The sequence below is a fragment of the Gossypium hirsutum genome, chromosome D05 (assembly GCF_007990345.1).
Source record: "Gossypium hirsutum isolate 1008001.06 chromosome D05, Gossypium_hirsutum_v2.1, whole genome shotgun sequence".
NCBI classification, from domain to species: domain Eukaryota; kingdom Viridiplantae; phylum Streptophyta; class Magnoliopsida; order Malvales; family Malvaceae; genus Gossypium; species Gossypium hirsutum.
Genome location: NC_053441.1, coordinates 14,756,218 through 14,768,603, shown reverse-complemented (window position 1 = coordinate 14,768,603; position 12,386 = coordinate 14,756,218). Strand labels below are relative to the sequence as shown.

Here is a 12,386-nt window from a genome sequence, read left to right as displayed (position 1 = left end):
GCCTCCGTCTTAGTAAATTGAGTTCAAAAATAATTATTAGAAGTAATTATGAGTTTAGTTTAGTACTTAATTAGGTATTAATTAGGTGAATTTAGTCTAATTAAGAGTAATTAGTAAAAAGGATTAAATTACAATAAAAGTGAAAGTTTAATTATAGATTAAAATAAAATAAAGGGGATTAAATAGGTAATTATGCCAATTGCCAAATTTGAGGTGGCATAAGCATAAAAATCTAAGATTTTTATGAGTTAAAATATATTATTAAATTATTATTATTATTATTATATTGTGAAATAAATAAGATTAAGACAAATGTATGGTTATGAATATGACATGTGTGGTAAAAGATATTTATATTAATTATTATATGTTATATTATTATAACAAAAAGTAAAAGAAAACAAATGAAATAAAAGAATAGAAAAAGAGAAGAAGAACAGAAAAGAAACAGAGAAAGAGACGAAAACAGGGGAAGAAAAAGGGAAAGAAAAGAAAGGGGGAAAATTGAGATTTTGAAGCTTAATAGGTAAGCTAAATCAAGTCATTTTCTCATAAATTTGATATTTTTGGAATCCTAGAGTGAAATACTCTTGGATTTAAGTTGAAATTTTGAAAGTTAATAGATTTTTGAGTAGGGTTTATGTTGAATAAATGATGGAATTGAGGATTTATTTGATAGAGATTTTATTTGGAATTGAATAAAGGATTGAATTGTAAACTAAACTATAAGTTTTGAATTTTAGGGATTAAATTGAGGAAAATTCGAAATTAGTGAAAAATGCTGAAAAAATTAGTAGATAAATTTGAGTTTAGAAGAAATTTGAATAGAAATAGAGTGTGAATTAAATTAGAAAAGTAGATAAATCTAGTTAGGATTAAATTGGAATTAAAGTATAAAATTTGATAGAAATTTTATTTTTATTGTAAAATTTTTGTTGTAATTAATTATTTAATTTTCGTAGCTAATAAAGAATTCGAGGTATCGGCACAAAAAGGGAAGGAGAAGGTCGTTGAGGAATAATCGAGCAAATTCGGGTTTGTATTACTATAATTCAAATTTAGTTATTATTAATTGTTATATTTTAATTAAATGCATGGTAAGTAAAATTAGGTAAGCAATTGAAGTGATAATAGTGATTTGAATTGAATCAAATTGAATCGAATGATGGAAATATGTGAGTAGTGAAATGTATATTGATTGAAAAGTAATTAGTGATTTGAATTTGATTGGAAAATGAATTTAAAATATGAATTAAATAAAGTGAAATAATTTATGAATATGTGTGAGTATATGAATTGTGTATTGATTGAAAAGTGGTTTGAATTGAATCGAAATATGGTTATATGTGATTATTTGATATATGTATTGGTATTAAATTGTTAATTGATTAGAAAGTGGAAAAATGATCTTGAATTGGAAATGAAAGTGAATTGAGAATTTGAATACCCTATTAACTAGTCGGGCTAAGTCGGGATATAGTTTGGAACACCCCTTACCCGAGACCGTTTCCGGAGTCGAGCACGAAGCATTACCTAACTTATCTTACAATTCGGGGCATAAAAATTTGTTTTGAAAATTTATTTCACTGTTTACAGTAATCTGCCTAATCGCGCAACAGTTACTAAATTGATTATAACTCGAGCTACGAGACTCGAAATTTAATTCCGTAAATTTTCCCTGAAACCAGATTCATATATATTTCTACCATAAAATTTTCAGAATTTTTGGTTTGGCCAATTAGTACAGTTTATTAGTTAAAGTCTCCCCTGTTTCTTCACTCAACTGTCCTGACCCCTTGGTATTAAAAATAAATTCTCACTATAGGATTTTCATATGATATTACCACTTGTTTCTACAGAAAATAGACTCAATAAAGATTCTATACATATAAACTACAACTCATAACTATTTTTATACCAATTGTAGTGATTTTCTAAACTCGGAACAGGGGACTCCAGAAACAGTTCTGACCCTGTCTCACTAAAATTCATATATCTTAAAATATAAATTTCTTTTTTCTAAACAGTTATTTTTCTATAAAAATAGACTCAACAATCTTTAATTTCATATATCATTCACCCTCTAATTCATTTTATACTATCTTAGGTGATTTTTCAAAGTTACGTCGCTGTTGCTGTCTGAATTCTGTTTCTTTGCAAAATTTACCCTTTCTTGATTTTCATACTTAACCATTTTAAAAGCCAAACATTATCACATACTCACACATCTTTCTTTACCAATATCATAAATACAACATTCAAAATGACTAATCCCTATACATCACTTAGGTATATAAATTACCTAGGTACATGCCACATTATCAACAGAAAGGTACATCACTAAAATGTCTTTGAGGTCGGGATTACTTTGGATGCTGAATCGAACACTGGTTTTCTACAATCCTGCACACGGAAACAACTGTACGCTGAGTATGGGAATACTCAGTGGTATTACCATAATTCAAATTAATAACATTAATTGATAAATTATATATATTTTATTTATGTCTACAATTATTCATTAATTATCTCATACATTAAATCAACTTGATAATTAATAACAATAAGCAATAATTCAAATCTTGTATTTAATTGTATTTATACCTTATTCCACTATCTCAATTTCATGGAATTTTTCACATCTCATTCCAATTCATACAAATTCAATCAATTTATCAACTCATTCATTATCCATTCTATTTATATTCAATATGTACTTTAAATCTTTTAACACGCAATTTATTCATTAAATCCATAACTAAATTTCAATAACTTGTATTCAGTTAAATTCACATATTATTTCACTCTTTCAAATTATTTTATTTTCACTTCTCATTTCTTAACAATAGCTATTTCAATTCATATTCAAGATCATTCAATAAAAATTTATATTAGCAAAATTATTCATTTACCCCTATTAACTTGTCTCGGACCTTGGCGGATACACGGATCTAACCAAAACACACCAATACGGCACATTATGCCTAAAACTGTACATATAAACTTTAGAAAACATACCTTAACATATTAATGATTCACTTTTGTCCACAGCTTATAATCTTAGCCCAAAGTAGATTTTACAGAACACCCCGGATATACGGAACAAATACAGAGAGCACAAATGTGCTAAACAGAGAGCACCAACGTGCTAATATCAGAGAGCACCAACGTGCTAATATCAGAGAGCGCGCTAAAGTTCCTTAATAAGTTCCTTAATGGCATGCCACTAATATCCTGGTAGCTCTAAATTCCATCTACTTGGGCATTAAATCTGAATCTCATTTATTTAAATGCTTTACAAAATTATTTCAAAAAGGATTTATCATTTCTCCGTCATTACAATTTACTACTTATTCCACCAGTCACATATATCACACTTATTCACAATTTAATTCACTTTTATTCCATTCATATATATATTTTTAATTCATTTTCCAATCAAATTCATGTACAATTCAATATCAATATTCATCTATTTTTTTTATACTAAACATATTATTCAAAATTCAACAATTACTATTAATAAATTCAATACCAATACGTATTTATCATTCAATTCAGTCGGGATGCTTACCTCAATTTTCTTATTATGTATATTAATTTAAATTTTAATAATTAATAATTAAATTCGAATTATAGTAATACTAACCGAAATTTCTCCCGAGTCAATCCTTGTCCACCTTCTCCTTTCTCGGGCAATGACTCGTTCACGACATTAGCTACGTAATTAAACAATTAAAAATCATTAATACTCAATTTCATTAAAATATTTCCTGTATACCTAAACTTTACCCAAATTCTAATTTAATCCCTTATCAATACTAATTTTATTTTTCCATTCTAACTCTATATTCTCTCTTAATTCTTACTATAAACTCAGTTTAATTCTTCAATTTCCCCATAAATCCCTAATTTCGGGATTCTTTCAATTTAATCCCTATCAATTCAAAACTTATATCTTATTTTACAAATCAATCTTTTACTAACTTCTAACTTAAAATTCAATCATTTTAACCTCTAGTTCATCAATTAATTCAACATAACTCATGTCTGACAATCTACTAACTTTCAAAATATCAACATAAATCAAGTAGTATTTATCTCTAGGATTCCAAAAACTCAAAAATTATAAGAAAAGGACTTAATTTGACTTACCAATTGAGCTTGGAACCTTAAAACCTCAAATTTCTCTTTTTCTTTTTCTTTCTTTCTTTCCTTCCTTCTCTGCCCGTTTTGCTCTCTGTTTCTTTCTCTGTTTCGTCTCTTCTATTCTGTTTCTTTTCTTTCTTTTTCTCTTCTTTCTTTTGTTTTATGTATATATATAATATAATATAATATATTAATAATATAATATAAAAACATAATCATTACTATAATATAATAATATTTTTTTAACACATAAAAATCTCAGATTTTTATACTTATGCCGCCTCAACTTTAACAATTGGCATAATTGTCTATTTGGTCCTTTTAACTTTTCTTTAATCTATAATTAAACTTTTATCTCTATTGCAATTTTATCCTTTTTCATAATTAACCACAATTTAGACAAATTCACTTAATCAAAACCTGATTAACTACACAACTAGCTTCGTAAATATTTATAATAAATATTTACAATTCTAATTTACCGGAATGAAGTCCCGAGAATACATTTCTTCTTTTTTTTAAAATTCAATCCTTTTTAATCAATTAACCATCGAAACGTTAAAATTTCTTAACAGAACTTTAATATTACCCTATTAACACTCCGTAAATATTTATAAAAATATTTATGGCTCAGTTTATGATATCGAGGTCTCGATACCTCGTTTTCGACTCAATTTACCTAACAATTTCTTTTAAATCACAAAATTCACTAATTCAAAAATATTTCTAAAATCACACTTAACTTATAATTATTAATTAATAAATTTTTCTAACTTTTTCATCGATTTTAGTGATCTCAAATCACTATTCTGACACTACTGAAAATTGGGCTATTACATAGTTGGCATGCCATAGGATTTGGAAGAGTAAGGGATTTATCGGCTTTCCCGATTAGGCACTTTATGTGTCGTATCTCAGGCACTTTATGTGTCGTATCAGGCACCTCGTGTGTCGTTTCAGGCACTTATGTGTCGTATACTGATCAGGTACTATGTACCGTTTTAGGCACAATGTGCCGTATTGGTGTGTTTGGGTTGGAATTCGTGTATCCGTCAAAGTCCAGATTGTTAATAGGGTGAATAATTGAAATGATAAAATCAAATGAATTTGATCGATTGTGGTATTGAATATGAGAAAATTTAAAATTTGCAGATTGAAATTGATATTGAAAATAAAAGGCATGAATTTAATGTTTATGTAGTGATTGAAATTGCTACATGTGATATGTGATTGAGATTGAAGAATAGCTAAAAATTGTATTGTTATTGTTAAATAATGAAAGTTTATGAATTAATTGATATTTAAGAAATCGGATAGTTACATGCTTCGTAATTATAATTCTTTATTGTTATTATAATTTGAATTATGGTAATACCACTGAGTATAAAATACTCAGCGTACAGTTGTTTTCGTGCGTAGGTTGAAAAAGGGGTCTGAGTCTTGGTTTAGCATCCAGGTCAATCCTGACTCCTGCATAGAGATTTCGGTGATGTTTTCTTTCTTAAATGAAAGTGGCATGTACATAAGAATTATAATAGCTATTTTGGTATGTTATATAGTTTTGTTGTAAAGTAAGATATTATGTGTTTTGATGATTATATTAGTAAAATGGTAGAAGTCCTTTATGGCATTGGTATCGAATTGAAATGACTTGATTAGTTTTATGAGTTAATTAGAAATGATAATAGGATTTTTATTAATTAAGTTGTTATGTCAATATGTCAAGTAAGATTTAATTATATAAATGCATTGATTGAAATACTGGAATTGGGTTAGTTATGTTTTGAAATTTTGCAGGGGGTTTTATGTAAAATTGTGTTATGCACACTTTATTACATCCACTAATTGCATATATTAATAACGTTGTTGATTAAGATGTTGTCACAAACTAACTTGACACCAATTTAGGATTGATGACCACGCTATGATAAATAGTTGTATTCATTTACTATTCTTAATATGATATATCCATGTGTTAAATTTTGTTTTACTTACAATTTAATCTAATTTTTTAAATTTTAATGTCGTACAAATTTCATATTTTATTGTTAATTAATTACAAACCATATATTTTATTATTTATTATATAATATATTCAAACTTATATTAAATTTTCATAAACAAAGTATGATTTATTTGCATAAAATAAAATAAGTTTTGTTAATAAATGAGGAGTGTGGAGAGTGAAATAATTTATTTATGATGTACCATGCTGAGTGATAACATAATTAATTAGATATGCTTTACTTTCTTATGTTATCTCTAATAATGACGCCTTATCATATTCTTAAAAAGGAAAATCAATTAAAACCCATCACCATTAAAATGTTTTAATCATTTTCAAAAGCAATAATCACAGGACTAATGAAAATGGCTACGCGCCTAGGCAAATGTGCTCTTGTCAAAAGCCAATGCCCGGTCGAAACATTAGAGCCATGAGACGATATTCGATGGAGAAGTATAAACTCATCTTCAAACCCCCAAAAATATTTGATTTTGATTTTCAACCACCCGCATCATTCTTCTAATTATTTTTCTAATTCACAAAATTTGGATTCTAAATTTTATTTAAAGTACTGATTAGGAAAAATCTTTAGAATTCGTTGAATCGTATTAACTAATCCAAATTTTAATAATTTATTTAACCAAATTAAATCCCTCCTACCATTACTCAAAATAATTTATGACGTTTGAGATGGAAGAATCATTGACGTGACTTGTGCTCCAACAGATATATTCTTTCATAAGAAAAACAGTACATCACATAATGGCTTACAACATAAAGAACAATGTAGACAAGATAAAGCTTACATGCTTTGGCATACCCTTTCATGCACTTGCAATATCTACCACTCATCTTTTATATTTAACAGTTTAATTATAATTTTTGTGCTAATAAAATTTCGAATTAATCTAATATTTATATAATATCACATCACATTCGTAATTTATATGAGTACAAAAACAATCATATCAAACAAATATAATTTGTTTAAAAATTTTAAAATAAGAATAGTTAAATTAGTTTTACATTATTATTATAATATATACTAGAAATTTTTTTACATACGTATACTTGTGTAAACTATATACTTAGAACACAAAAGTGTGTTTAAAAATAACATATGATAAATAATGAAACGTATGTCTTAAAACTTATTAATAAGAACACATGGAATATGCACAATATTGAAATTTTAAAAAATAGATTAAATTGTGAGTAAAACGAAATTTAAACACGTAAATACATGATATTAAGAATACTAAAAGCACTACAATTGTTGGTTCTAGTGTTGTCATTAACCCATGACACTAACTCAATCAACAAGTTTATCAATATATCCAATTGAAGGAGATAATAAAATATGGATAATAAAATTAAAAAAATCAAAATAATATTTTGATTAAGTGGTAAATTTAAAGTTTCTTGCACCCTGTAACACCCTTAACCCGTATCCGTCACCGGAATAGGGTTACGAAGCATTACCTAGCAAATAGAACAGTAAACCATTCAATTCATACATCAATCCAAATATAATCTAATTTCATTTAAATAAATTCATAGTGTCCCTTAATCGAGCCCTCGAGGCCCTAAAAATATAATAAAGACAATCAGGGACTAAATTGAAAACATTTGGAAAGTTTAAGAAAAAGTTAGAAAAATTTGGACTGTAGGGGTCACACGGAGACACACGCCTGTGTCTCAGGCCATGTAACAATCGAAATAGGGACACACGGTCGTGTCCCAGCCCGTGTCCGTGCCCATGTAACTCACTGACTTATGCCACACGACCATGTGTCAGGCTATGTAACACTCGAAATACAACCTTAAAAACCTACAGGGGACACACAATCGTGTCGTGTGGCCGTGTGTCACACACGGCTAAGACACTCACTTGTGCCTTAGGCAGTGTGGACAAGAAATAGGCCAATTTCAAGTCATTCCTTTCACCCAAATCAACCTTGAACCTACAAACCAAAAGCATCTATGAAAAAAACACCAAAACATGCCAAAACATGCATAATAAAACCACTTTCAATATGCCATAAATCCATACAACCAATATGCCATTTAAGCTCAGCAAACACAATTCATCAAATTCACCCAAAACATATGCATAATTGATCATTCATTTGGCATTTATATCTAACCTATTTCTATACCAAAACTTACTTCAAATGACCACAATGAAGCCTCATCATCACATACCAAGTTTGGTCATAAAACCTTGCATCAACTTGACAAAATAAACATCAAGCATTTAGCATCAAAGTACCACAAACATACCAACCATCAAGGTATGAAAATACCATGAATTCCACACTTCAAAACAACATTACAAGTCATAAACATTAACTAAACCTTAAACATAAGTCCACATATACATGCCATTATAACCATGACCCAAAATGTCAAAATCTACCGATATTATAGCTAGATAGTGTGATAGATCTCCGACAAGCTTCCAACCCGATCAAGCTTACGATAATCTATAAAGTAAGGGAAAAACAACTATGTAAGCAATGAATGCTTAGTAAGCTCGTATAAACTTTAAACATAATATTCCATTTCAACAATGAACTTTATAGATTAAATATAAACCTATACCAATACCTCAAGATTTATCCATTACATAACCATCAACTCATAAATGAGTAAGCCTATCAACATCATATATATTTTTCATTCCTAACTTAATAGAATTTTATAAACATTATACACCATCATTAACCTTTTCATAAAACTATGAATTATTTCCTTTACTTACTATCCATTCCATTTACTAAGCATAAACTTATATAACAACATCAACTCACTAATTAGTATATTTATTGTAATACCCCTAACCCGTATCTGTCGCCGGAACAGGGTTATAGAGTATTATCGGAATAAACAGATTAAATACAAACATTTTATATTATTATTTAACATTCATGTTGGATATTATTCATAAAGTACCTTATGAGAGCCCTCGAGGCTCAAATTTCACTTTAGAATCGAATCGGGACTAAATCGGAAACTCAGAAAATTTTTCGCGAAATTTCAAAATTTTTCAAGGTGCAGTGTAACACCCCTTACCCGTGTCCGACGCCGGAACAGGGTACGAGGCATTACCGGACTTAAACATAATCAACCATTTCAAGCTAAAACGTGTATATTTCAATATCTACCTCAACCATCACATTCAGATTTACTTTGCATACTTAATCATTCATACTGTTACTTTATTACTTCAACCCCTATACATGCCATATAAATTAAAAAGTTGTTTAACAAAATCTACCGGAGAAAATTTGGATAGTGTGATCCTTGATGTAGATCCGATCCTTCGAACATATATTCATATCAATTTACAAGAAACAACAAACACACACAAGTAAGCTTACAGAAAGCTTAGTAAGTTCATATGCTCATAATAAAATCTCACCAAAATTTCACTAACAATTATAATAAACAAGTATAATACAACATTTCCTGCCAACCACAATCTCAAACAATGAATTTACTCAATCGAGCTCAATATCAGATATCAACTTATATTCCAACATTTAGCTTCAACTGCACTTACAAATAATTGTCAAATTAAGGATCGTCTTATGGATTTGAGTACATCGTTTGCCCGGTGCCACGATTTGTTTGAATCCTTTACAGTGTTAAAACTCAGTATGGTTTTCTTCACTGAAATACCATACCTACTTTCACAACTCAGTATGGTTTTCGTTATTGAAATGCCATACCTACGTTCAACTATTCAGTATGGTTTTCTTTACTGAATTATCATACCTACATTTCACACTTTGCCATGGATCCACCATGGACTTATTCGTTAATTCATCACTGGTTACTGAACGTACATACTCAATCCTGCATATCCCTTAATTTGAACTTACAATTTGATTTTCACATTTTTACAATAATCATAATTCAACAACAATACACGAATTAATACATTAAATCATTCCCACATTAACAATTAATCATAAAATTTCAGCCGTATGAACTTACCTAGGCCAATTTGTAGGAGTTGTAAAAGTTTAGGGACTAGTTTGATATTTTCTCTTTTTCGCGTTTATCTTCGGATTCCTGATCTATAATATAAATTTTTTCCATTAATTAGCATCTAATTCAATACTAATTCACTTCACAAATTATGCACTTTAATTTTTGAAATTACACTTTTACCTCAAAATTTACAATTTTTACAATTTAGTCCCTACTCAATTAACACTTTAATTAAACTAATTCTTCCTCAAATAACACTTTATCTAATCATTTTAGCCTATTATACAACCTTTGATATTCAAAATTTCAGTACAAAACCCCAATTCCTAGCTTTTTCACAATTAGGTCCCAAAAATCATTCTCTACTAAAATCACTTAATAAAATCATAATATAATGAAATTAAAGCTTCAAATCTATGATAATTCATCATAAAATTCCAGCACTTCTTCTTGGTAACTTACAAAATCACTCATGGAATCAAAAACTAATGAATTCAATAGTTGGACCTAGTTGCAAAAGTCAAAACTTACAAACTAATGAAGAAATCTCTAGATTTTTCAATTTTGTCTTTGTTTTATATGTTTAATTTGCAAAATTTCCAATTTTACCCTTGTTTCTCCTTGTTTTCTTCCTGATTTTCTTGCCCAAATCGTCCACCTAATTGCCTTTTAAATCCCTCCTTATTAGTCACTTAAGCTATTTAATCATAATTTAACAAATTTTTGCATTATTCTCAATTTAGTCCTTTTTAATTAATTGACCATCCAAACGTTAGAATTTTCTAACGAAACTTTAATACCAACTCAATGACACTCTATAAATATTTCTAAAAATATTTATGGCTCGGTTTATGAGTTTGAGGTTTCGATACCTCATTTTAGACTAAATTTACTTATTAATTTCTTTTTAAATCACAAAATTCACTAATCCAAAATTCTTCTATAATCACATTTGACTCATATGTATTTATCTATTAAATTTTAAAACTCACTGGTCAGATTTAGTGATCTCGAATCACTGTTTTCGGCACTACTGAAAATTAGGCTGTTACATGTAGGGAACACACGCCCCTGTGGTTAGGCCGTGTCCCTAACCCGTGTAACTCTTTGACTTGCAATACATTTAAGTGTAGGGGTCACACAGCAAAGCCACACGCTCGTGTGCCTGGCTGTGCGATCAATTCTGAGCATTCTGTTTTAAAATTTTAAGATGTAGGGGACATAAGGCTAGAACATACACCCATGTGCTAGGCCGTGTGTCACACATGGTTGAGACACACGCCCATATCTCTGCTCGTTTGGACAAAATAAGGTTATTTCCAAGCCTTATTGTTCACCCAATTTCACCTTCCACCTATATTAACATTAGAGCCAATTCGAGACATTTAAACTTAGCCAAATTCAAGTCTTATGCATGACATATTAATCAAATGTCCAACTCACCAAGATAGCCTAATACTTATAAACATGTTTTACCAAATACACTATCATAAACTAGTATCCAATATACTTATATGATTTTCCTCATACACCCTTTTAAACATACTCATCAAGCATATTAAGACTATTTACATATCAAAACATATCATTTAATAGCCATTTCAATGGCTAATTTCAACCAACATTAAATTGTCATCAATGGTAACATTTAACCTATACATGTCATTATTACCAAAATTAGTTTACTAGTTATATATATACCAAAAAGTTCGGGGGATAGTGTGATGTAGCTCCGACCAGCTTCCAACCTTTACGAGCCTCCGAGTACTATAAAATAGAGGAAATAAGATAGAGGAAGCACTTAATGCTTAGTAAGTTCATATAACGTGAAATTAACTTACCATTCATTTACAAACATGCATATCCAGATAATACATCCAAAGCAATTTGGCAATTAGCCTAACACATATAACCTCAACAAACATGTTAGTCATGTATTTCATGTGGATAACAAGAACAAGGATAAGCTCATCAGGTATCGAGTTTTCAAGTATTTCATGCATATCCAGATAATAGTTTCATTTTGATTTCACATGTTCTCATGTCAGAATTTCACTCGTTGAATCATTTGAAATCTCGATGGATACTTGGGTAGTACACTAGAAGTGCACAATACTATAAATCCGTCAATTCATATATGGGAGTGCTTTTATGAGCACTTAAACAAAAAGCTCTCTCTCAAGCACTATAACGGGAAGCTCATCGAGCCTTGTAATGGGAAGCTTATTCGGGT

At 29.2% G+C, this 12,386-nt stretch overlaps 2 long non-coding RNA genes across 2 annotated transcripts; one reads left to right on the top strand and one right to left on the bottom strand.

The window, feature by feature from the left end:
- The first annotated feature begins 401 nt into the window (after positions 1 to 401).
- On the top strand, positions 402 to 1,038 carry LOC121217761 (uncharacterized). Its single transcript, XR_005913936.1, has 2 exons — positions 402 to 526; positions 963 to 1,038. It is a non-coding gene; the product is annotated as an uncharacterized lncRNA (long non-coding RNA).
- A 1,179-nt stretch (positions 1,039 to 2,217) lies between these two features.
- Positions 2,218 to 4,317, bottom strand: LOC121217762 (uncharacterized). Its single transcript, XR_005913937.1, has 3 exons — positions 4,156 to 4,317; positions 3,650 to 3,719; positions 2,218 to 2,403 (listed from the first exon to the last, which is right to left on the bottom strand). It is a non-coding gene; the product is annotated as an uncharacterized lncRNA (long non-coding RNA).
- Positions 4,318 to 12,386: the final 8,069 nt, after the last annotated feature.